Here is a 26,468-nt window from a genome sequence, read left to right on the forward strand (position 1 = left end):
AAGTCTTGTGCGGGAAAGTTAAATATCCTACTAATTTTCTTGTTCTTGGTTCCTCACGAGATGACTTTTGCCCCATTATATTTGGTAGACCCTTCTTGAATACTGTTAATGCTAAGATAGATTGCAAAAAGGATGTTGTTACTATTGGTTTAGGGGATATGTCTCATGATTTTAATTTTGCTAAATTTCCTAGACAACCCCATGATAAAGAATTGCCTAGTAAAGATGAAATTATTGGTCTTGCTTCTATTGCCGTGCCTCCTAACGATCCTTTAGAGCAATATTTGCTAGACCATGAAAATGATATGTTTATGAATGAAAGAAGGGAAATAGATGAAGTATTCTTTAAACAGGGACCTATTTTGAAACACAATTTGCCTGTTGAAATTCTAGGGCATCCTCCTCCACCCAAGGGTGATCCCATGTTTGAGCTTAAACCATTACCAGATACTCTTAAATATGCTTATCTTGATGAAAAGAAGATATATCACGTTATTATTAGTGCTAACCTTTCAGAGCAGGAAGAAGAGAAATTACTAAAAACTCTGAAGAAGCACCGAGCTGCTATTGGATATACTCTTGATGATCTTAAGGGCATTAGTCCCACTCTATGCCAGCACAAAATAAAATTAGAGAAAGACGCTAAACCGGTTATTGATCACCAACGAAGGTTAAATCCTAAGATGAAAGAAGTGGTAAGGAAAGAAATACTAAAGCTTCTGGAGGCAGGTATAATATATCCCGTTGCTGATAGTCAGTGGGTAAGTCCGGTCCATTGTGTCCCTAAGAAGGGAGGTATTACTGTTGTTCCTAATGATAAAGATGAATTGATCCCACAAAGAATTGTTACATGTTATAGAATGGTAACTGATTTCCGCAAACTAAATAAAGCTACTAAAAAGGATCATTACCCTTTACCTTTTATTGATCAAATGCTAGAAAGATTATCCAAACATACACATTTTTGCTTTCTAGACGGTTATTCTGGTTTCTCTCAAATTCCTGTGTCAAAAGAGGATCAAGAAAAGACCACTTTTACTTGCCCTTTCAGTATCTTTGCTTATAGACGTATGCCTCTTGGTTTATGTAATGCATCTGCTACCTTTCAAAGATGTATGACTGCTATATTCTATGACTTTTGTGAAAAGATTGTTGAGGTTTTCATGGATGTTTTTTCCGTATATGGAACTTCTTTTGATGATTGCTTAAGCAACCTTGATCGAGTTTTGCAGAGATGTGAAGAAACTAATCTTCTCTTGAATTGGGAGAAGTGCCACTTTATGGTTAATGAAGGTATTGTCTTGGGGCATAAAATTTCTGAAAGAGGTATTGAAGTCGATAAAGCTAAAGTTGATGCTATTGAAAAGATGCCGTGTCCTAAGGACATTAAATGTATAAGAAGTTTCCTTGGCTTTATAAAGAAGGAGTAGATGGTGTTATTAGACGTTGGCATTTGAAATACTTAAGAAAGCCTTGATTTCTGCACCTATTGTTCAGCCACCTGATTGGAATTTACCCTTTGAAATTATGTGTGATGCTAGTGATTATGCTTTAGGTGCTGTTCTAGGACAAAGAGTTGATAAGAAATTAAATGTTATCCAATATGCTAGTAAAACTCTAGACAGTGCCCAGAGAAATTATGCTACTACTGAAAAATAATTTTTAGCAGTTGTATTTGCTTGTGATAAGTTCAGACCTTACATTGTTGATTCTAAAGTAACTGTTCACACTGGTCATTCTGCTATTAAATGAAGATATTATAAAGGTATAAGAAGTTTCCTTGGCTTTATAAAGAAGGATGACCCACACCTTTATAAAGAAGGAGTAGATGGTGTTATTAGACGTTGTGTACCTGAGGATGAACAGGAACAGATCCTACGCAAGTGTCACTCCGAGGCTTATGGAGGACACCACGCTGGAGATAGAACTGCACATAAGGTATTCCAATCCGATTTTTATTGGCCTACTCTATTCAAGGACGCCCGTAAGTTTGTCTTGTCTTGTGATGAATGTCAAAGAATTGGTAATATTAGTAGACGTCAAGAAATGCCTATGAACTATTCACTTGTTATTGAAGCATTTGATGTTTGGGGCTTTGATTATATGGGACCGTTTCCTTCCTCTAATGGGTATACACATATTTTAGTTGCTGTTGATTACATTACTAAGTGGGTAGAAGCTATTCCAACTAGTAGTGCTGATCATAACACCTCTATTAAGATGCTTAAAGAAGTTATTTTTCCGAGGTTTGGAGTCCCTAGATACTTAATGACTGATGGTGTTTCACATTTTATTCATGGTGCTTTTCGTAAGATGCTTGCTAAGTATGACGTTAATCATAGAATTGCATCTCCATACCACCCACAGTCTAGTGGTCAAGTAGAACTGAGTAATAGAGAGATTAAATTAATTTTGCAAAAGACTGTTAATAGATCTAGAAAGAATTGGTCCAAGAAACTTGATGATGCATTATGGGCTTATAGAACTGCATATAAAAATCCTATGGGCATGTCTCCGTATAAAATGGTTTATGGAAAAGCATGTCACTTACCTCTCGAATTAGAACATAAGGCATATTGGGCCATTAAAGAGCTCAATTATGATTTCAAACTTGCCGGTGAGAAGAGACTATTTGACATTAGCTCACTTAATGAGTGGAGAACCCAAGCCTATGAGAATGCCAAACTGTTTAAAGAAAAAGTTAAAAGATGGCATGACAAAAGGATACAAAAGCGTGAGTTTAACGTAGGTGATTATGTTTTGCTATACAACTCTCGTTTAAGATTTTTTGCAGGAAAACTCCTCTCTAAATGGGAAAGTCCTTACATTATCGAGGAGGTCTATCGTTCCGGTGCCATAAAAATCAACAACTTCAAAGGCACAAATCCGAAGGTGGTGAACGGTCAAAAAAATCAAACATTATATCTCAGGTAATCCCATAAATGTTGAAACTAATGTTATTGATACCGTAACCCCGGAGGAGTACATAAGGGATACTTTCCAGAACGTTTCAGACTCCGAAAAGGAATAGGTATGTGGTACGGTAAGTAAACCGACTCCAAAATAGTTCTAATAGCAATTTTTCTCCATTTTGGAATATTTAAGAAAATAGGAAAAATAAGAAGTAGTCCGAAAAGGACACGAGGCATCAACGAGGGTGGAGGGCGCGCCCCCTGCCTCGTGGGCACCTCGTGTGCTCTCCGGACTCCGTTTTCTTGCACGACACTTCTTTTGGTTAGTAAAAATCTCCCGAAGGTTTTGACCACCGTACCACGCGAATATCCCGTGTTTTTGTTTCGAGCTATTTTTCTGACAGATTTAAATCACCATGACGTCCTCAAGTGCCCCCAAGGACAAGTTCTTCGAGAAGGTCATCAACCCCTACCTCGCGGAGGTGATGCAACACCCTCAAACCATTGAGATGCGTGAGGGGTTGCTGCACATCCGTGATGTTGAGGGACCAAGGAGGAGCGGAAGCACGGAGACAAGACTCGAAGCAATGGAGCAAGAAGTTTTCAAGTGCCAGGAGATGGTGGAACGAGGACTCGACACCAACCACATGATGATCGGGGAGTTCACCAACAACCACAAGCTAGATGCCAAGAACATTGGGGAAACCATCTTCAATCTTCACGAGAAAATCAAGCACCTCCAGGCCCAGATCTATGACCTGCAAAACCAAAACTGTGAGTATGAATATAGATTCAAAAGGATGAGTTTGGCTGCAGATTTGAGGATCCCGGAGACTCGATCATCCTTCTATGATGGTGAGCCTATGCCTTGGAAGATGGACGACAAGCCTACATCATCAACAACTCCATCATCACCACCTCCGAAGAAAGATACATAATTACATGGGTATGGGCACTCCCCTTGGCAACTGCCAAGCTTAGGGGAGGTGCCCCGGTATCGTATCACCATCACACTTCTATCTTTACCTTTTTCTTAGTTCGATCCTTTTGGTTATATCTTGATCTAGTAGAATAGAGTTTTAGTATGATCTAGTTTTGAGTTTTGTTTTATGATCCTTCTATGTAATCGAGTCCGTGAGCTATATATAATAAAGACTAGTTTTGAGTCGAGAGCTTGGTTATCTTGTTATGATCTCGAGGGAATAATAGTAAAAGGAAAGGATAAAAAGAAATAAATAGTTCATATTGATCTTATGGAGAGTAATGACTTCACATATAAAAGAGTACGATGAATAAAAGTTGTTGAGAGTTGACAAACATAGTTTTGGTCATAGTTGCAATTAATAGGAAGTAATAAAGAAAGAGAGGTTTTCACATATAAATATACTATCTTGGACATCTTTTATGATTGTGAGCACTCATTAAAATATGACATGCTAAAAAGTTGATGTTGGACAAAGAAGATGTGACGCCCTCGATTCAATCGTACACTAATCATACACGCAAATGTGTACGATCAAGATCAAGGACTCACGGGAAGACATCACAACATAACTCTAGACACAAATTAAAATAATTCAAGCTTTATATTACAAGCCAGGGGCCTCGAGGGCTCGAATACACAAGAGTTAGCAGAAGCAACAATATCTGAGTACAGACATAAGTTAGACAAGTTTGCCTTAAGAAGGTCAGCACAAAAGCATCTACGATCGAAAAGGCAAGGCCTCCTGCCTGGGAGCCTCCTAACTACTCCTGGTCGTCGGCGGTCTCCACGTAGTAGTAGGCATCGACGGTGGCATCCGGCTCCTGGGCTCCGACATCTGGTTGCATCAACCGGAAAGAATAAGAAAGGGGAAAAGGGGGAGCAAAGCAACCGTGAGTACTCATCCAAAGTACTCGCAAGCAAGGATCTACACTACATATGCATTGGTATCAATGAAATGGGCTGTATCTGTGGACTGGACTGCAGAATGCCAGAAGAGAAGGGGAAAGCCTAGCCTATCGAAGACTAGCATCTTCAAGCAGCTCCAAGCATCTTGCGGCATTCAGAAGAGTACAGAATAGCATAAAGTAAAGTAGCAGTAGTGTTATCAACCTCGGCCAGAGATCCTTTCTCGACTCCCTGCGAGAAAGCAATCCCAGAGCCATACTATCCAGTTATCACCTCAAGTATCCAGTTCTAGTTGTATCGATCGGGATACAACTCCGAGTGTTCGTTACCGTAGGACAGGCTATCGATAGATGTTTTCTTCCCTGCAGGGGTGCACCAACTTACCCACCACGCTCGATTAACTCCGGCCGGACACACTTTACTGGGTCATGCCTGGCCTCGGCCAAATAATACGCCGCAACCCGACCTAGGCTTAACAGAGAGGTCAGCACGCCGGACTAAACCTATGCCCCAGGGGTCTTGGGCCATCGCCCCGGGAACTCCTGCATGTTGCAAGGGTGGCCGGTGAGCAGACCTAGCTACCTCATTAAAAAGGCAGGTGCTTATGCAGTCCAACCCGGCGCGCGCCGCTCAGTCGCTGATGTCCATTAAGCTTCGGCTGATGCATACGACGCAGAACGCCCATACTATGCCCACGTGATGGTTAGTGCTATCAGGCTAGAGGCCCCTCGGATCAAATATCCAAATCGTAGTGGATTAGGAGCACACGGTAACGAGCAGAGACTCACGATCGATGTGACCCCGTCGCCCCGTCTCGAGGACTTGCGGCAAGGGCTAAGAATGCCCGACCACGCCTCGTAATTATCTCGCGGGCACCTTCTAGGTCAACCCGACTCCACATCACTCGCAATTAAGCTCGCGCGGGTACCCCTCAGGGCCGACCTGTCTTTAGTAACCTGGTTCAGGGTAAAGTCATAGTAACCATAGTAACTGTGTGTCTAACGCCAAGGGGAACCCTGAGGAACCACCCTCAATGGATTCCACTTGATGTAATTATCAAGGTGAACCTAAGAGGAACCACCCTCGAGGTTCACACTTGAGGGGTTGCATGACAGAGTCGTATCGGAAGTGGTTAAGGCGGAATCACCCTCGATGACCATGACCGAATAGCTACACTACAGGGTTAACATCAGAAGAGCTGATGAGGTCTCGCCCTCGGCACTCGATAGTAACCCAGTAGTGTCGAGCAACTAAGGGGAAAGTGATATGCGGTGCCGGGGCCTGGTCTTCCATTCCGTTGATCGGGTCTTCGATGATGAAGCAGGGGCAACAAGGACAAGGTGGGGGTCACTAATGGATCACTAACCAACCTATACTAAGAAGTTTAGGATAAGTAGGTAAGGTACAACAATAGGTACAAAAACAGGCTATGCATCAGAATAGGAGCAATCAAATACAGTAGCAAAATCTAATGCAAGCATGAGATAATGGAATGGGCGATATCGGGATGATCAAAAGGGGGGCTTGCCTGGAAGCTCTGCTAAAAAGGGAGAAGTGTCATCGGTGACCTAGTCGATCACAGGGGCGAAATCGGTCTCGGGGTCTACCGAAGAGAAGAGGGAGAAGAAATAATAAATATAAAGCAAACATAGCATCACAAAGCATAACATGGAAATACGCTGTGCCGGGTGTGACCTAACGTATGGCTACATGATATAGGTGGAGGGGGAAAATCAACCGGGAATGTTTTCCCGGTTCCGGACCTGTGTCAAACAGATGACCGGAGGGGGAATGTTCCATGTTCAGCTAGTTAGAGGCATGTGACAGGTGAACGGACCGCGTATTTGGATTCGTTGGATTTTTCTGAGCAACTTTCATGTAGAAAACATTTTCATCGGAGTTACCGATTATTTCCTATGAATTTCTAAAGATTAAAAGGCGTTTCAAAATTATTTAACTTAACAGAATTAACAGAAAAGGGGTATATGATGTCAACATGACATGGGGATGACGTCAGCAAGTCAACATACTCGCTAATTAGTCAAAGTGGGTCCAGTGGGTCCCACTGGTGAGTGACTGGACTAATTAGCAGTGGTTAATTTAACTAAATTAAGTTATTTAGCTAGTAGGCCCTACCTGTCAGTGGCTAATTAGTTTAACAAAATAAGTTTTAATTATTAAAACGTTGATTAAAGGAAGGGCCCCGCCTGTCAGTGAAACTGGGCTGCCCAGTCAGCATGTTGACTGGGTCAACCAAGTCAACCGGGCCCGTAGGGCCCGCTGGCAGCGACCAAGGGGTGGCCCCAGGCCAGCCACGTCGGCGGCGTCGCCGGAGTAACTCCGGCGACCATGTTCTATGGCGGCGCGCTGATAATCCCAAAGTGCAGGAAATCATCATAGCAATTCCCAAAGGTGGAAGTGATAAGTATGGAGTGTCGAACCCACAAGGAGCTAAAGGTAAGATCAATATTCTCTCAAGTCCTATCTGCCACTGATACGACTCTACGTACACCGAACGTCTGCTTCCAACTAGAAACGAGAAATAAAACTACGTTGTGGGTATGAAGAGGATAACTTTGCATGGTATCGGAGAGCTAAAATATAAAAGTTGGTGCTGTTATCATAAAGTTAGAATATATTACTAAATATTATAAATAGCGAGTGTGGAATAATGATGGGTCGGTGTGCGGAATTATCCTAGGCAATCGTTAACAAGACCGGTAGTCGTCATTGCAATTTCATATGAGGGAGAGGCATAAGCTAACATACTTTCTCTTCTTGGATCATATGCACTTATGATTGGAACTCCAGTAAGCATCCGCAACTACTAAAGATCATTAAGGTAAAACCCAACCATAGCATTAACATATCAAGTCCCCTTTATCCCATACGCAACAACCCCCTTACTCGGGTTTATGCTTCTATCACTCAAGCAACCCACTATAAGCGAATCATGAACGTATTGCAACACCCTACAAGGGGAATCCCTCACGCTTGCGCGACACGGAGGGCACAATATGATAGCACCAAAATAAAACATACAACTCATACCAATCTAGATCATCAATCAACCCAAAGACAAATGATATCTACTCAAAACATCATAGGATGGCAACACATCATTGGATCATAATATGTAGCCTAAGGCACCATGTTCAAGTAGGGATTACATCAGGGTGCCGGAGAGTGGACCGCGTAAAAGAGATGAGGATGGTGATGATGATGGTGATGTTGATGAAGACGATTGCCGCGACGATGATTCCCCTCCCGATGGCACTCCGACGCCACCGAGAGAGAGGAGGAGAGGTTCTCTCCCTTGTGCTTCCTCCTCCATGGCCTCCCCCTGGATGGGGAGAGGTTCTCCCTCTGGATCTTGGCCTTCATGACGATGATGGCCCCTCCAGGATCCACCTCCATTGCCTCCGGTGATGATCGCCCCCTCCGGCAGGGTGCCAGAGAGGGCCTAGATAGATTTCTCATGGCTACAGAGGCTTGCGGCGGCGGAACTTCCGATCTAGGTTATTTTCTGGAGGTTTGGGTATTTATAGGAGAGGTTGGTGTCGAGAACAAGTCAGGGGGCCCCACGAGAAGTCCATGAGGCACAGGGGCGCGCCCTAGGGGGTGGGCGCGCCCTCCACCCTCGTGGGGCCCACGGGCCTCCCCTCCGGTAACTCTTCGTTCCAGTATTTTTTATATTTTCCAGAAAATTTCTCCGTTGATTTTCATCGCATTCCGAGAACTTTTATTTCTGCACAAAAACAACACCACGGTAGTTCTGCTGAAAACAACGTCAGTCTGGGTTAGTTCTAGTCAAATCATACCAAAATCATATAAAACTATTGTAAACATGGCATGAATACTTCATAAATTATAGATACGTTGGAGACGTATCAGCATCCCCAAGCTTAATTCCTGCTCGTCCTCGAGTAGGTAAATGATAAAAGAAATAATTTATGAAGTGTGAATGCTAGCAAGTGCATAAGTTTGATCAATGATAGTTCCAATCACTTTTACTAGCATCATTATATATCATAACAGTAGCTCAACTCATGAAACTTCTCATGATCAAGTAACAAGTTATTCACATGTTAAAGTATAGATCATAAACGTTCTTGAAAACTAACAAACCGTGTTCTTAGTCATCACACAATTGCAATTCATCTTATTTTCGGGAAGGGTCTATGTAAGAGCTTTGATTCAGCAAACTCCACAGACTCAACTATCATTTAATCTTTCACAATTGCTAACACTCATGTGATATTTATGGGTTCAAAGTTTTAATCGGACACAGAAAAAGATAGGGGCTTCACTACAAGAAATATGTCAACTTGCGACCCTCACTATTGGTCACTGAAAGGTCATTGATTTTCATTTGCGACCTTTTTTTGACCAAAAACAGATTGTCAAAAGCTGGCAGTCGTAAACAGAAATTAACGACCTTCTCTGTGAGAAGGTCGTAGAATTCCACGACCAAAACAAAAGGTCATTGATTCTATGACCTTCTGTTTTGGTCGCTACCTCTCTGCCCAGGCCACGTCGGATCCGACGTGGCAATCTGATGTGGCGAAATTGCGACCAATTGAAAAGGTCGTTGATAAGATTCAGCCCGGTCCGATTAGATGTCTATATGGGCCGAGCCCAACAATTTAGCCCATTTAATGTATTTTTTTCTTGTTAATTTTCACTAGCTACATGGGCCTGGCCCATTTTATTTTCTAGGATATTGCCTTCTATAATTCATTTCTTTTTTGGGCCTCGGCCCTTTTACAGTCCAATCTATTTTGGGCCTCCACAACATACATTTAGAAGCTTGACATCTCAACATGTACAAATGTATCCAAACCATTTTATTTCTTTCAACACAAAAGGATTCATTACACAGCCACGATAATAGATAGTGGATACATTTGACAGAGACTGAATTAACATAGAAATGAAGCAACAAATGGCAGTCCGAGAAAAGGAACTACATGGGACTACAACAACATGGGACTATAGCTACCATTTCTATTTCTACCAGCATTTATAGACGCTTGCAAGAGAGGGAGAGAGATCATCCATCATCAATCAGTGACAGTAGCGACGTTCGAGAGACCCCCTCCCCCTGCTGCTGCTGCTTCGGGTGCCTGCTACTGCTTGCTGTGCCGCATCACTAGTCGCCCTGCACACAAGAATTTTAGCTTTACATAAGGTTTACAAGAACAGGACCCTGATACATGAGATTGACATTGACAAGTTATTTGCATTTTTATTAAGAACTGTGTCACACCATTTACATTACTAGTTATGTATTGACATACTTATCTAAAAGAACATATACAGAAACATATGAATTTTATTTCTGAATACCAATACAGAAGTACTAAAAAAACAAGACTAAAAATCAGTAGAAGGTAACAAGAGCTCATTACACAAGTTTTGCTAGCAATTAGGGGACCCTGGTTCCTGTACTGACCACATTGGGGCATATCCTACCCTACCAGTGGCTAAATAATGCAACTTTATGACTGTCAAGTAGGCCTACAGATCGATGATGGAGCAGACTCAAACATTACAAACACAACAGCTGATGACGCCATGGAGCACGATCTGAATGTTGTTCCTCGTTTATTAAACTTAAGGACAAGAAAAGCACTCAGGTTGCATCTTTCGCAGACACGACAACATACATGAGCCAAATTAACAAACAAGAGGTGCAGATCTGGAACCAGTCGTCATCATCAAATGAAGTGTTTCATCACCGTGCACTGATTGAAGGGCACATGCTAACCTATACCAATGTTGATGACCCCCACAAACAGACCACCATGGCTCAACACACTGACCGGCTAGAGTCTTACCTTTGTTTTAGCCATGGACGCTAGCTGTTGAGCAGAGCAGAGCAGCGGGAGGAGGACTGCCGCAGCAAGAAGAGGAGGTTCCTTGACTTGACGACCACCAGATGTACATCATGCCTGCCCAGAGTAAATAGAAGGAGAACGAGTGAGACAATGCAGCGGGGAGAGACAGTGAAGATAGTTCTTGAAGGTCAGAAGATAATACACCAAATGTGCATGAAAGACAATACAGTAAACACCATCTTGTTTATAGCAAGGCAATATAGTAGCATGTCTCTAGCACATCATCTCGTTTAAATAATGCATTCAGGCAAGAAATGGACAGTTGGTCTAATTTTCTCACACTTGCATTTTCACAGTTAACACCATCATGTAAAACACCAAGCTGCTCCAGGCCGGCCAATTGACTGATACTACTGGATAAGCAAAGCAAACTACTACCAAAATAAGAACCAGACATGGCAAGCAAACCATTGGGTTGCTCTTATTGACGATAACCACAACAGGAAATAAGCCCAGGCGATTGGACAACATTGAATTCTGCACCAGAATCAAGTGGATTCTGCAAAATTACATTGCTACAAAAGCACAATCACATGGCACAGATCACAGCTGAAATGAATCACTACTTTTGATATGTCAGTTTACCAAAAGAAAAACACAAATTTAGTTGTTACAACCAAAGAACTAACAGGGCTTTGGCAATCATTCAGCAATTCCCATCTAGCCAGCAGCAATACCACTAGTACTTAACCAGAGTCAACAAGCAGTAAGCAACAGAACCAGCTAGTAGATTGTAACATCCCAAATTTTCAATTTGGAATGTTATACATTAGATCATCATGCATATCATATTTTATTGCTTTCTCGCTCGCAATCCTTGAAATCCTAAGCAACTCAAGGACCCTAGGAGAGAGTTGGGGATTTTTCCCGGTTTTCATATTTGATTTTTATCAAATAATGAAACGAGGATTTTTGGTTTTAATTATTTTTCTCTCCGACAAATATTTCATATTAAAATATATGAGAGGAGAAAATATGACTTCTCTAAAATAATTGAAATATTGGAGGAAAAATATTAAAAATCAAATATTTGATTTTATCGGATTTTTATTTGCAATTTTATTTGCATTAGAAAAAGTACACGTTTTCAAAATTGCATTTTAGGGCCAAGAAAATGTTCATCTCGTTCTAATTATTTTAATTAGACGGTGAAAATTTATTTTGGCATTTTTAGATTTTTATTTATTTTTCTAGGATTTTTTTAGTTTCGGCGGAGTTATCTAAAAAAAGAGATCCCGCGCCCGACTGGGCCGAGGCCCAGCCGAGCCAGGCCGGCCCATGCCCGCGTCGCTGTCTCCCACCTGGAGTCCGCGAGGACGCCGCCGCCGCCGGATGCGAGACCGACCGGGACTCCTCCCCGAGGTCGCCCCCTCCCCCAAGCCACCTCCCCCCACCTATATATACCGCCGCCGCTGCCCCGTTCCCCGCCACCCCGACCGGAGCCGCCGCCGCCCGAAGCCCCGACCGAGCCGCCGGAGAAGCTCGACGCCGCCGCCGCGGGAAGCCGCCGCCCCGACGCCGAACCCCGCCGCCCGACGCCCCATCGACCCCGCCGCCTCACCCGCCCCTCGCCGCCCTCTCCCGAAGCCCGCCGGAGCCCCGCCCGACCCCGCCGGACCGACGTAGCTGCCGCGCCAGTTTTCGCCGGAAAACCGATTCGGTTTATTTTGAAACCCTAGGTTTATTTTTTTATAGATCGGTTTTTTTGGTTTAGTTAGTTAGTGAACGTTCGCCGGTCCGTTTGTTTTAACGAACGTGTACACCAATTAGTTGCTGTTAACGAACGTCCGTTCGATTAACTGTTCGTCAGTTTTCTTTTTCGTCGGATTTTCCGCGATTTTTCCCGATCGCGATTTCCGATCTGTTTTTCGTTTTAGTTTAACTTTTCGCTCGTTTATCGGAATCAGGCGATTCAAGCGCCTAGAGTTTCGTCTCGAAATTTTCTTTCCATTTAACCAACTCAAACAAGTTTTTGCTACTGTAAAATTTGACTTAGATCCAGATTAGTAAACGAAGCTTGTTTCTTTCGCCGTTTGACTTTCGTTGCTTCGTTTGATTTGATTCTTTTTGCAAACCGGAGTTCTTAAGTTGAACTTTCTGGTTAGATCTTTTATTTGAGTTTTACTTGTGCATTAGTTGAGTGCTTACTGTATGCTTGTTTGTTTGCGATAGAGTACCCGGAGTGTGCCGCTTGCTACTTCGAATCTCTAGGTTTCACGGATCATCAGCAAGGCAAGTAACACTTTGATCATACCTCTTTTACTACCCAGTTTTATTGCATTAGATCAACCCTCAAACATTGCATGATTAGGATCTAATTAAATTGTGGGTTCTGGGAAGTAGATGAGGTAGTACCTATTGCCCTGTTTATTATCAAACCCTTGGGAGTTACTTCTACGTTTGCTTATATCGTTATGCTATGCTAGTAGACGTGGATTGGGTTTGAGTGTTACCATGACAGATGTGAGATTGTTAATTAATGGTTAAACTTAAGGTGGCAACTAAAACACACATCTGGGTGGATTGAGGTACCTGGGTATTCCAGGATTGCCTGTTTTTCTTTGGACCGCCACCCAGGCTCAAAGGGATCATGAGATTATTCATGCTAGAAACTTCCGTGTGCAGCCACAAGCTATTATGGGCTCTAGCATAGTTGAGTAGGTCGTGTGAACTCTTACAGTGGTAGACTAGCAGATGTAGGGGATGTAGGTGGTACTGTCTACCCATTCGTAAGGTGCAAACACTTCTGAAAGACTGTGTCTCGGTCATCCGTTTCTCAAACACCATGTAGTGCGAGAAATCTAACGGAGGAGATCGAGTCTTGTGGGGAAAAGTGCACAAACCTCTGCAGAGTGTATAAACTAATCATGGTTAGCCGTGTCCCCGGTTATGGACACCTTGAGTATCTAGTATCTGGATTATCATGTGAATCTCATCATGTTACTTTAATTAATTTTGTTGGGTTTTGATGATGATACTTAATTGGGATTGAGAATGCTGTCAACCATTCTCAATGTTTAACAACCACCATGATAGTTAAATAAAATTTATTCCTTTGCAGTAGGGAAAAATTGGCTTTTCGCAAAACTGTAACCATAGAGCCTTCTACCAGCCATATATGCATGTAGTATAGCATTATTCTGTTCATTACTCTCTATGTGTTACATTGCCAGCATATTCCATGTGCTGACCCGTTTTCGGGCTGCAACGTTTCATGTTGCAGACTTTTCAGACGACGAGTAAGGTGCCTTAGGTCGTGGTCTTATACTCAGTGATGCCGTTGGAGTTGATGGACTCACTTATCTTCCAAGTCTTCCGCTGTTATCGTTTTAGATGGCCTTAAGCCATATTTGTCATACTTATTTCTCTCTTGAGATACTCGATGTAATAAGTGTGTGATTGCTACTCTGTTATAAATCCTCCAAGTACTGTGCGTGTCAGCATTACTGATCCAGGGATGACACTGGTGCACGGTAGATCAGACTGTTTGAGGTCTGGTCGCTACAAGGTGGTATCAGAGCACACGCTGACTGTAGGACACGACCACTAAGCTTAAACCCTAGAACACTACTCTCTTCTCATTTCTGACTCCTCTCCATTTTCTACTCTTTTAGGAATGGCGGATGCAAGGAACAAGTTCATGCAACCGGATGAAGATACACCTTTTGGACGACACTTGAAGGAAGTCACTAAGTACCTGAACATCGGAATACCAAGCTTCACCGGGACCTACAACGCCACACTACCAGAAGAGGAGCGCTGGAAGATTCAAGTTCAAGTTCCAGGAAGGACGTTTACGCCAGTCACTGAGCCTATAGAGTTTTCCTTTGATGCACCAACCTGGAGTTTAGGGAAGAGCATGGCAGCCCACATCACTATGGGACGCATTGGAGAAGTCTACCACAGGGAGCTTAAGGATACTATTTATCAGATTTGTGGACGCCGAGATGAGCAATGGGAGATGATCAGCACCAAGAAGGATGGATCAATTGCAGCTTTCATCCAGGAGCAAAACCAACACATTCGTCGCCAGGAGAACCAGATGTGCGCAGACATGATAGATCTGAAGAAGGCATTGACCAAGATCACGGAGTTGGAGGAAGAACTCAAGGCTACACGCGAGGATTATATGGAGGAAATCGTCGCACTGGTGGAGAAGAATGACGACCTGATAAAGAAGATCGGAGTATTCATGGGAGACCCAGCACCAGGAGGAGAAGATGATGATTGCGCTTGCCCGGATAACTACATCATCATCGACGACACCGACTCGGACCCCAGTGAAGATGATTTTGTTGATGAAGCTGGAGCAGATATCATGGAGTCTTCGACCGAACAAAATTTCTAGTAGACCACCATAATCAGTAGTAGTATTCCCCCATGTATATAGTATAGTCCGAGCACTTTGTAACGATAGTTAGATCGATTGTATGCCTTGTTTGAATTGATTGAGTGATATTGATTGTGTTTGTCTCATGAGCATATGGGTAGTGTTTTCTCTCTAGACCTCATTCTATTCTAAATTCTCATCTTTTCTAAACCTATCAGATGCCTCCGAGACGCGACACCGGATTTGTTTTCCCACCGGAGATCACTCAGTTGATTCAGCAGCAGAATGCCCTGATGCAAGTGTTAGTACAGAACCAAGGCAACAACAACAACAACAACCCACCACCACCCCCTGTTGATCACTTAACCCGTTTCTTGAGACTGAATCCGCCGGTGTTTTCCAGCAGCACCGAGCCGATTGTTGCAGATGATTGGCTCCGCAAAGTTGGAAGGGAGTTGACCACTGCAGGATGCACAGATGCGGAGAGAGTGCGTTTTGCCGCACATCAGCTTGATGGACCCGCAGCATCATGGTGGGAGAATTACACAGCCACACACCCTATTGACACTGTCACATGGGACCAGTTTCAGCAAGCTTTCCGTACTGCCCATGTTTCAGCAGGAGCTATGGCTATGAAGAAGCGTGAGTTTCGCAACCTACGCCAAGGAGGACGCACCGTAGGCCAGTATGTGGAGGACTTTAGTAAGTTAGCACGTTATGCTCCAGATGACGTTGCTACAGATGCAGCCAAGCAGGAGAAGTTTCTGGAAGGACTGAATGATGAGCTGAGTATGCAGTTGATGGTAGCAACCTTCAACAACTACCAGGAGTTGGTAGATAGAGCTCTCATGATTGAAGGGAAGCAGCAGCAGATTGAAAGCCGCAAGAGGAAGTATGGACAAGGGAAGTACAATTCTGGAGCTCATCAGAAGTCACGTTTTACCCCAAATTCGGGAGGATCTTTTCAGCATACCCATGGAGCAGGAGGTTCGCACAACCATAGTGGACCCAAGAATGGTAATGGGAATGGAGGAAGCAACGGACAGAACCGTAATAACCCATCTACCCCAGTTAAGAGAGATCTGAGCCAAGTCACTTGCTACAAGTGCCAGAAGACTGGGCATTATGCTAATGAATGTCCCGAAGCTAAAAATGGAAATGGCAATGGAAGCTCTGGGAAGAAGCCGAACCCTTTCAACAAAGGACATGTGAACCATGTTAGCGTGGAGGAGGTTGAAGCTCAGCCAGATGCAGTAATAGGTAAGTTTTTGGTTAAGTCATTTACTGCACTCGTTCTTTTTGATACTGGTGCATCGCATTCATACATATCAAGGGGATTTGTGGATAAGTATAAACTGCCAACCCAAGCCCTTAGGTCACCCATGTTAGTAACCTCGCCAGGAGCAGAGTATATGGCTAGTTTATGGTGTGATCGGTTACCATTAAGGATTGGTAACTACGTGTTTCCCTCGGACCTAATAGTACTGGAATCGCAAGGATTGGATGTGATATTAGGCATGGATTGGTTATCGAAGTATGGAGGGAACATTGAGTGCGCCAGTAAGTCGATTTTGCTTACCACCCCAGAAGGAAGAAGGATTAAGTATGTATCCCGGCATGTGCCGAAGAGGACTCAAGTAAATTCCTTATCAGGAGTTGTACAGGAGGAAGTACCAGTGGTGAAGGATTACCCGGATGTATTTCCAGAAGAGTTGCCAGGCATGCCACCGGATAGAGACATTGAGTTTTTGATTGAGCTTTTGCCAGGCACAGGGCCAATATCTAAGAGACCGTACAGAATGCCCGCAAAAGATTTGGAGGAGATTAAGAAGCAGATTAAGGAGTTACTGGATAAAGGCTATATTCGCCCAAGTTCTTCACCTTGGGGATCGCCAGTGCTTCTAGTGGAGAAGAAGGATGGATCGTTAAGGATGGTTGTTGATTATCGAGGACTGAATGAAGTGACCATCAAGAACAAGTACCCACTGCCGATGATCAATGATTTGTTTGACCGATTGCAAGGAGCTAAGGTATTTTCCAAGATCGATCTGCGATCGGGATACCATCAGTTGAAGATTCGAGAGCAGGATATACCTAAGACGGCTTTTACCACCAGGTATGGGCTATATGAGTATACCGTTATGTCATTTGGTCTGACTAACGCCCCTGCCTATTTCATGAACCTGATGAACAAAGTGTTTATGGAGTTTTTGGATAAGTTCGTCGTAGTGTTCATTGATGACATTTTGGTCTACTCAAAGAACGAAGAGGAGCATAAGGAGCATTTGCGTTTGGTACTTGAGAAGCTCAGAGAACATCAGTTATACGCCAAGTTCAGCAAATGTGAGTTTTGGCTGAAGGAAGTTGGATTCCTCGGACACGTTATATCCGGAGAAGGAATAGCAGTAGACCCCACCAAAGTTGACACAGTAACAAGCTGGGAATCACCCACGTCAGTTGGAGAAATCCGGAGTTTTCTTGGACTCGCAGGATACTACCGGAGATTCATTGAGAATTTCTCGAAGATTGCAAAACCCATGACGGAGCTGTTGAAGAAAGACACCAAGTTCAATTGGACTGAGGAATGTGAAGCTAGTTTTCAGGAATTGAAGAAACGTTTGGTTACATCACCAGTGTTGATTTTGCCAGATCAGCGCAAGGATTATGAAGTTTACTGCGACGCTTCACGTCGAGGACTTGGAGCAGTGCTGATGCAGGAAGGAAGAGTTGTTTCATATGCCTCACGACAGCTTAAGCCCCATGAGCTGAATTACGCTACGCATGATTTGGAGTTAGCAGCCGTAGTACATGCGCTAAAGACATGGAGACATTTTCTCATCGGAAACCACTGTGAGGTGTACACGGATCACAAGAGTTTGAAATACATCTTCACGCAGAAGGAGTTGAATCTCAGGCAAAGGAGATGGTTGGAGCTCATAAAGGATTATGATATGAGATTGCATTATCACCCCGGAAAGGCTAACGTAGTAGCAGACGCGTTGAGCCGCAAGAGCCATGTCAACACACTCATGACCGGAGAGTTACCGAAAGAATTAGCCGAGGATCTTCGCGAGCTATGTTTGGAGATAGTTCCGAGAGGCTATGTAGCAGCATTAGAAATTCAGTCTACTCTGATGGATAAGATCAGGGAAGCTCAGAAGACTGACAAGGAGATTGCCAAGATAAAGGAGAACATGAGCAAAGGAAAGGCCAAGGGATTTCGTGAGGACGAGCACGATACCTTATGGTTTGAGGACCGCGTTTATGTGCCTAACGACCCCGAGATTAGGAAGTTGATTCTGCAAGAGGCCCATGATTCACCGTATTCGATTCACCCAGGAAATACCAAGATGTATTTGGATTTGAAGGATACTTTCTGGTGGACCGGAATGAAGAAAGATATTGCGGAGTATGTAGCAGTTTGTGATGTATGTCAGAGAGTGAAGGCAGAGCATCAGAAGCCAGCAGGACTGTTACAGCCATTGCCGATACCCGAATGGAAGTGGGACAAGTTAGGAATGGATTTTATCACTGGATTGCCAAGGACTCGTTCAGGCTATGACTCAATATGGGTTGTAGTCGATCGTTTAACGAAAGTAGCTCATTTCATCCCAGTGAAGACCACTTACAGCAGTGCTAAGTTGGCAAAGATATACATGACCAGGATCGTATGTCTGCATGGAGTTCCGAGGACCATTGTATCAGATAGAGGAACCCAGTTTACTTCAAAGTTTTGGAATCAGTTACATGAAACTTTGGGTACCAGGCTAGAGTTCAGTACAGCCTTTCACCCACAGACAGACGGACAGACCGAGAGAGTCAATCAGATTTTGGAAGATATGCTGAGAGCTTGTGCGCTAGATTATGGATCTAGTTGGGACGACAATTTGCCGTATGCAGAGTTTTCTTACAACAACAGTTATCAATCCAGTTTGAAGATGGCCCCTTTCGAAGCTTTGTACGGAAGGAGGTGTAGAACACCATTGTTATGGGACGAAGTTGGAGACCGCCAGTTGTTTGGACCAGATTTGATTAAAGAGTCTGAACAGAAGGTGAAGTTGATTCGCGATAGCTCAAGGTAGCCCATCCAGGCAGAAGAGTTATGCGGATTCTAAACGCAAGGAGACAGTTTACGAAGTCGGAGACAGAGTTTACCTACGAGTATCACCACTTCGAGGAGTTAAGCGCTTTGGAGTTAAGGGAAAGTTAGCGCCACGTTTTGTAGGACCATACAAAGTTTTGGAGCGTATGGGAGAAGTTGCTTACAAGCTGGAATTGCCTGAAGGATTGTCAGGAGTTCATGATGTATTTCACGTTTCCCAGTTGAAGAAGTGCCACGCAGAGATGGCTGAGATACCACTGAGAGATACGGTGCCATTGGAAGCGATTCAGCTGGATAGTGACTTGACCTATGAGGAGAAACCAGTTAAGATTCTTGAGTATGCCAGCCGAGTCACCCGCAGCAAGGTTATCAAGTTTTGCAAAGTTCAGTGGAGTCACCATACCGAGGACGAAGCCACCTGGGAGCGAGAGGAAGATCTACGGAAGGACCACTCTCACCTATTTTCTAGCCAACCCGAATCTCGAGGGCGAGATTCCTCTTAAGGGGGTAGGTTTGTAACATCCCAAATTTTCAATTTGGAATGTTATACATTAGATCATCATTGCATAGCATATTTTATTGCATTTTGGCAAATCCTCGAAATCCTAAGCAACTCAAGGACCCTCGGAGAGAGTTGGGGATTTTCCCGGTTTTCATATTTGATTTTTATCAAATAATGAAACGAGGATTTTTGGTTTTAATTATTTTTCACTCCGAAAAATATTTCATATTAAAATATATGAGAGGAGAAAATATGACTTCTCTAAAATAATTGAAATATTGGAGGAAAAATATTAAAAATCAAATATTTGATTTTACCGAATTTATTTGCAATTTTATTTGCATTAGAAAAATTGCACGTTTTCAAAAATGCAATTTTAGGGCCAAGAAAATGTTCATCTCGTTCTAATTATTTTAATTAGACGGTGAAAATTTATTCTGGCATTTTTAGATTTTTATTTATTTTTCTAGGATTTTTTTAGTTTCGGCGGAATTATTTAAAAAAAAGAGATCCCGCGCCCGACTGGGCCGAGGCCCAGCCGAGCCAGGCCGGCCCATGCCCGCGTCGCCGTCTCCCACCTGGAGTCTGCGAGGACGCCGCCGCCGCCGGATCCGAGTCTGACCGGGACTCCTCCCCGAGGTCGCCCCCTCCCCCAAGCCACCTCCCCCCCACCTATATATACCGTCGCCGCCGCCCCGTTCCCCGCCACCCCGACCGGAGCCGCCGCCGCCCGAAGCCCCGACCGAGCCGCCGGAGAAGCTCGACGCCGCCGCCGCGGGAAGCCGCCGCCCCGACGCCGAACCCCGCCGCCTGACCCGCCCCTCGCCGCCCTCTCCCGAAGCCCGCCGGAGCCCCGCCCGACCCCGCCGGAATCCCGCCGGACCGAGGTAGCCGCCGCGCCGGTTTTCGCCGGAAAACCGATTCGGTTTATTTTGAAACCCAAGGTTATTTTTTTGGTTTAGTTAGTTAGTGAACGTTCGCCGGTCCGTTCGTTTTAACGAACTTGTTCACCGTTTAATTGTTGTTAACGAGCGTCCGTTCGATTAACTGTTCATCAGTTTTCTTTTTCGTCGGATTTTCCGCGATTTTTCCGATCGCAATTTCCGATCTGTTTTTCGTTTTAGTTTAACTTTTCGCTCGTTTATCGGAATCCGGCGATTCAAGCGCCTAGAGTTTCGTATCGAAATTCTCTTTCCGTTTAACCAACTCAAACAAGTTTTTGCTACTGTAAAATTTGACCTAGATCCAGATTAGTAAACGAAGCCTGTTTCTTTCGCCGTTTGACTTTCGTTGCTTCGTTTGATTTGATTCTTTTTGCAAACCGGAGTTCTTAAGTTGAACTTTCTGGTTAGATCTTTTATTTGAGTTTTACTTGTGCATTAGTTGAGTGCTTACTGTATGCTTGTTTGTTTGCGATAGAGTACCCGGAGTGCGCCGCTTGCTACTTCGAATCTCTAGGTTTCACGGATCATCAGCAAGGCAAGTAACACTTTGATCATACTTCTTTTACTACCCAGTTTTATTGCATTAGATCAACCCTCAAACATTGCATGATTAGGATCTAATTAAATTGTGGGTTCTGGGAAGTAGATGAGGTAGTACCTATTGCCCTGTTTATTATCAAACCCTTGGGAGTTACTTCTACGTTTGCTTATATCGTTATGCTATGCTAGTAGACGTGGATTGGGTTTGAGTGTTACCATGACAGATGTGAGATTGTTAATTAATGGTTAAACTTAAGGTGGCAACTAAAACACACATCTGGGTGGATTGAGGTACCTGGGTATTCCAGGATTGCCTGTTTTTCTTTGGACCGCCACCCAGGCTCAAAGGGATCATGAGATTATTCATGCTAGAAACTTCCGTGTGCAGCCACAAGCTATTATGGGCTCTAGCATAGTTGAGTAGGTCGTGTGAACTCTTACAGTGGTAGACTAGCAGATGTAGGGGATGTAGGTGGTACTGTCTACCCATTCGTAAGGTGCAAACACTTCTGAAAGACTGTGTCTCGGTCATCCGTTTCTCAAACACCATGTAGTGCGAGAAATCTAACGGAGGAGATCGAGTCTTGTGGGGAAAAGTGCACAAACCTCTGCAGAGTGTATAAACTAATCATGGTTAGCCGTGTCCCCGGTTATGAACATCTTGAGTATCTAGTATCTGGATTATCATGTGAATCTCATCATGTTACTTTAATTAATTTTGTTGGGTTTTGATGATGATACTTATTTGGGATTGAGAATGCTGTCAACCATTCTCAATGTTTAACAACCACCATGATAGTTAAATAAAATTTATTCCTTTGCAGTAGGGAAAAATTGGCTTTTCGCAAAACTATAACCATAGAGCTTTCTACCAGCCATATATGCATGTAGTATAGCATTATTTTGTTCATTATTCTCTATGTGTTACATTGCCAGCATATTCCATGTGCTGACCCGTTTTCGGGCTGCAACGTTTCATGTTGCAGACTTTTCAGACGACGAGTAAGGTGCCTTAGGTCGTGGTCTTATACTCAGTGATGCCGTTGGAGTTGATGGACTCACTTATCTTCCAAGTCTTCCGCTGTTATCGTTTTAGATGGCCTTAAGCCATATTTTTCATACTTATTTCTCTCTTGAGGTACTCGATGTAATAAGTGTGTGATTGGTACTCTGTTATAAATCCTCCAAGTACTGTGCGTGTCAGCATTACTGATCCAGGGATGACACTGGTGCACGGTAGATCAAACTGTTTAAGGTATGGTCGCTACATAGATACAAGCAACGCACTCTATAAAGGAATTGATTTTGATGTCAGTTTCAAGTTTACCAAAAGAAACTGACATATGTAGCATCAAGGAACACCTGCAGCTGCAACATCGATTTGATTGTGAGGAAATTTGTGAAGGGGAATGGGTGAGACAGTGTAGTGGGGAGAGAAATCTCAAGTACCTCAACTCAGCGGCGTTAGGAACGGACGACGACAGCATCCTGCGCCGGCATCCCTTGTACGGCACCAGACACGGCTGCGTCGCTACCGGTAGAGGGCTCTCCCGGCGCGCGACCATCAAGAAGGAGGTGAGCAGGCTCGGCTCGACGGCGCAGACGGGGGAGTGCGGTCGGAGATGGCAGAACCGGCGACGCAGCTGATCTGGATATGGGTCAGCGGTGGGATACCTACATCAAGATTCAAGAATCAAGGTTTCATCAGTAAATCATAAGAAAGAAAATCTGAAGTCAAGTTTTCCTGAATCAACTAGACTTCACTGTGTAGGTACTACCAAGTACCAACAACTTAAATGGCTAAGTACCACGCTTTAGTTCTACATCTCTACAATTCTATATTTACCAACCCAATATGCCCAATTTCCCACAGACCTATTCACAGTTATTATAGCTTGCAGGTTAAGCCTGGGGAATCAAAGGAAATACACATCAAAAATGCTAGGTACGTGTTGGGTCAGCACTACAATGTTTCACACTTATTTTGCACAAAAAACCATAGGAGGTTTGTTGTACTCGATTAGGAAACAGTGACAATGGTGGGGTGAATAATTTCATCTGTGCATATACAAGGATGACATTGTGAGGTACTAGCACACAGAAAGCACTAGTTTACCAATCAGGCTATCGCTGCTCGAAATGAAGAGGCTTCGTTGCTAGAATTCATTGCCAAGGTACTAACAAAGTAATAAATACCTAAGTGTCAAGCTACAGATCTACATTTCTACATGTTCTCAGGCAGAAAAAATGCTTTGTGTGTGCACTATGTGCCTACTCCGGCCTCCTTACATTGCAGATCAGCTCCCCATGGAAACCACCAGCCGCCAAGAGGTTGTCTTTCACCGTCATGGTGCTCATCTTCCCCTGGACAAGGGCCGACCTCCCTGCATATCCTGCACAGTGTGGTCGCACAGTGGATCAGAGATTGACCGACATTCCGACGATACAGGACTATCAAAGCGCCATTTTATTCAAACACACCAAATTCTACTGCGATAACAAACAAGATCGCCCGATGGAGGACATAACAGTGAGCTTCTGTTAAAATTTCTCGGGTAATTACAACTATGTGATTCTACTGTTAATCTAGATCTCCTTCAGGTTTTGATTCATTTAATCAAACAATAGAATTCCCTGCCTGCATCCTTCAGTACTAAATGACAATTATACATGACAAGAATAGACACCGGTAAAATGGAAGACAACAATTTTTTTTGCACAATTCCTTTACACTTCAATGGTGTAGCATTCCAGAGTGCAGACTATGCCCATCAAGCCAAAAACAAATCCTATCACCACCACCGAGTTTTTGACAGCAAGGGACACTACAACATGTTCTAGGAATAGCTACAAAATTCCATCGAGTTTTGGACAGCAAGGGCACTCACTGACGATGGTCTGGCGGTAGGCCTGCACCACGGCCCTGCCGACAACGGCGCTGCCCATGACGAGGAGCTGCCCGAGGAGCCGTCCGGCCTGCCAAACCATCGCATCAGACCATCAGCCACACGATTAATAACAAAGGCCGAGTATGGATCAGATCGAGAAAAGGATCGAGAGGACAGCGCACGTACCATCTCGCTCTGGTCCTTCTACACTCCTCCCCTCCCCTCTCCGGCGGCGGCGGCAGAAACCCTAGGGCGGAGTCCATGGCCAGCGGGGGGCAGCCGCAGATCCGGGGCGGAGTGAGGAAGCTCGTCCTCCTGATGCTGCTCACTAACCTGCAGGACAAACAGGGCCATAGGTGAGCTCCAACAAAGGCATTTCATGATGATTTCAGGGCAGAAGATTGCACCTAACTATACACCAACAACACAACTGCTGGAAACTGTTAAGACATTCATATTATGTGCACGCCAAAAAATAGCAGATCTGTGAAGGGGGTGTCTATTAGCAAATTTTGGTCTAAATACAACTTAGGCAGGCAAATGCTTAGTGTAACTAATGAACTGATGTTGTTTGCGTTTCTGAACTTTGCTAAATGAACTCTAGACGAATACACCAAAAACTAATGAACTCTATCTCCACAGACTCCATCTCTAGACAAACGATACATTCTCATTCACATTCACTGGAGAATAATCAGCATCATTATTGGCAGTTTGTGGCACCTTCAAGATTTTTATATATATAAACAAAATTTTCAACGGTGGGCAATCAGTCAATCAGGCACCCAAACACAATAGTAGTATAATCAGTCAACTACTAATCATAATGTTTCCCCTGCCTGCTATGGATCCTTGCTGCTAACAACCCATCCAGCCTCCCTTGCAAGATGCCAAAAAGAATCGGATCGATCGGAAATAGCTACTGGCCAACTGCCTACTGCTAGTGCTAGCCATCAGTGGGGATAGATCGGACTGAGTAATTACCTGTGATGGCGGCCACACACGGCTCGGCGAAGTGCCCACTACAGACGACCACGGCGTCAAACTTCCTCCTCCAGCTCGCTGCCAGCGCAGGCGAGCCTCACCCTCCAGCCCGCGTCGTCGTCCCTGCTGCGGTGGACGCTCACCACCTCCGTCCCGAACCGGACCAGCCCGAGGGGGTCGAACCGCCGCGCGAACTCCTCGAGGTACCTTAGCACCGGGGAACTTGCGCGGGTCAGCGGAGGAGCGGTCCGCGACGACGACAACCGCGTCCCGAAGATCTTGGTCGCGATCTCCTCGTTCTACGGTGGCAAGTTGGATCTGGGAGTGGGGAGAGGATCTGGGGTGGGGAGGGGAGGTGGGTGGCGGCGAGGAGAGGGGTGGGTGGTGGAGGTGGGTGGCGGCGGGGGGAGGGGAGGAGTCTGGATCGGGGAGCGCTAGGGTTTGCCCGCGGGGGAGAGAGAGGACGGGACAAGGAGAGAGGAGCTCCCGGTGGGTGGGTGAGAGGGTGAGAGGGTGTGGGCCGTTGGATCTGAGAGTATCTGACGGTCTTTAATGTTTGATCCGCGTGACATGCTCGTAGACCAATCAGAACGAAGTACAGGATTTGATGATGTTATGACCATCTAAATTGGTCGCAATCAATTAACAATAGGTGGCTGCTACGATTCAGTCAGATGATTTTGTCTAGAAATCAGCCGCCTAGCTAGGCGCTCGATCTGCGCATTGGTGACAGCACTGAGCATGAAAAAACTTCAACGCAGCACCGATGACATCCCCACGAAGCTCCATTGCGGCTCTCAACGGCGCGCCAAGAGCTCCAACGCAGCACCACGGTGTCCGGCGAAGCTCCATTGCAGCGTCGGGGAGCTCCAACGCAGCACCACGACGCCCGGCGGTAAGTTCCCTTCTCTTTTTATGACAACGTTTAAGTATGGTTCCTTCGAATAACTAGAGGTACTTTCATACTAGGTGGGATTTTCGTCGATTCACTAGGAAGCGAGTCAAATTTTAACTACAGCTGCCTCATAGTTTGTTCAAATGATCTAATATTATGCACAAGGGTGCATCTTGGAATGGCAAACAATATTGTCTAAGGAAGTTTTCATTTTCTTTGGACGGAAATTTCATTTTCCATTTTTTGAGTGCCCAAAACGAGTTTTTTTGTGAAGGACCTACTGTATATTTGTTGCAAAATTGTAACAAATGAATTTTTTAAAATACTAGGCCATATTTAATGCACAATTGACAAAATGGTTGAGTGTCAAAAGTTTTGATCCACCTCTGGTGAAAAAGACAAATTCCTGCCGATTCAGTAGGAAGCGGGTCAAATTTGAACTGCAGCTGCCTCATAGTTTGCTCTTTATTTTTTCCAAAAAAAACATTTCTAGATACAAAAGTATCTATTTAATCAGAGAAACATCAAAAGTTTTCCAATATTCAACCACTAACTAGGAACGTCCAAGCCCGCAGTTTTG

General features: G+C 44.3%; 2 long non-coding RNA genes across 2 annotated transcripts; both read right to left on the bottom strand.

Annotated features, from left to right (window-relative positions):
- Positions 1-9,712: 9,712 nt before the first annotated feature.
- LOC123124696 (uncharacterized) lies at positions 9,713-10,947 on the bottom strand. Its single transcript, XR_006461196.1, has 2 exons — positions 10,644-10,947; positions 9,713-9,964 (listed from the first exon to the last, which is right to left on the bottom strand). It is a non-coding gene; the product is annotated as an uncharacterized lncRNA (long non-coding RNA).
- An 11,308-nt stretch (positions 10,948-22,255) lies between these two features.
- LOC123124697 (uncharacterized) lies at positions 22,256-25,395 on the bottom strand. Its single transcript, XR_006461197.1, has 6 exons — positions 24,994-25,395; positions 24,196-24,342; positions 24,010-24,097; positions 23,411-23,514; positions 22,571-22,795; positions 22,256-22,489 (listed from the first exon to the last, which is right to left on the bottom strand). It is a non-coding gene; the product is annotated as an uncharacterized lncRNA (long non-coding RNA).
- Between the last annotated feature and the right edge of the window lie 1,073 nt (positions 25,396-26,468).

Source organism: Triticum aestivum, chromosome 5D (genome assembly GCF_018294505.1).
Source record: "Triticum aestivum cultivar Chinese Spring chromosome 5D, IWGSC CS RefSeq v2.1, whole genome shotgun sequence".
In the NCBI taxonomy this organism is placed as follows: Eukaryota; Viridiplantae; Streptophyta; class Magnoliopsida; order Poales; family Poaceae; genus Triticum; species Triticum aestivum.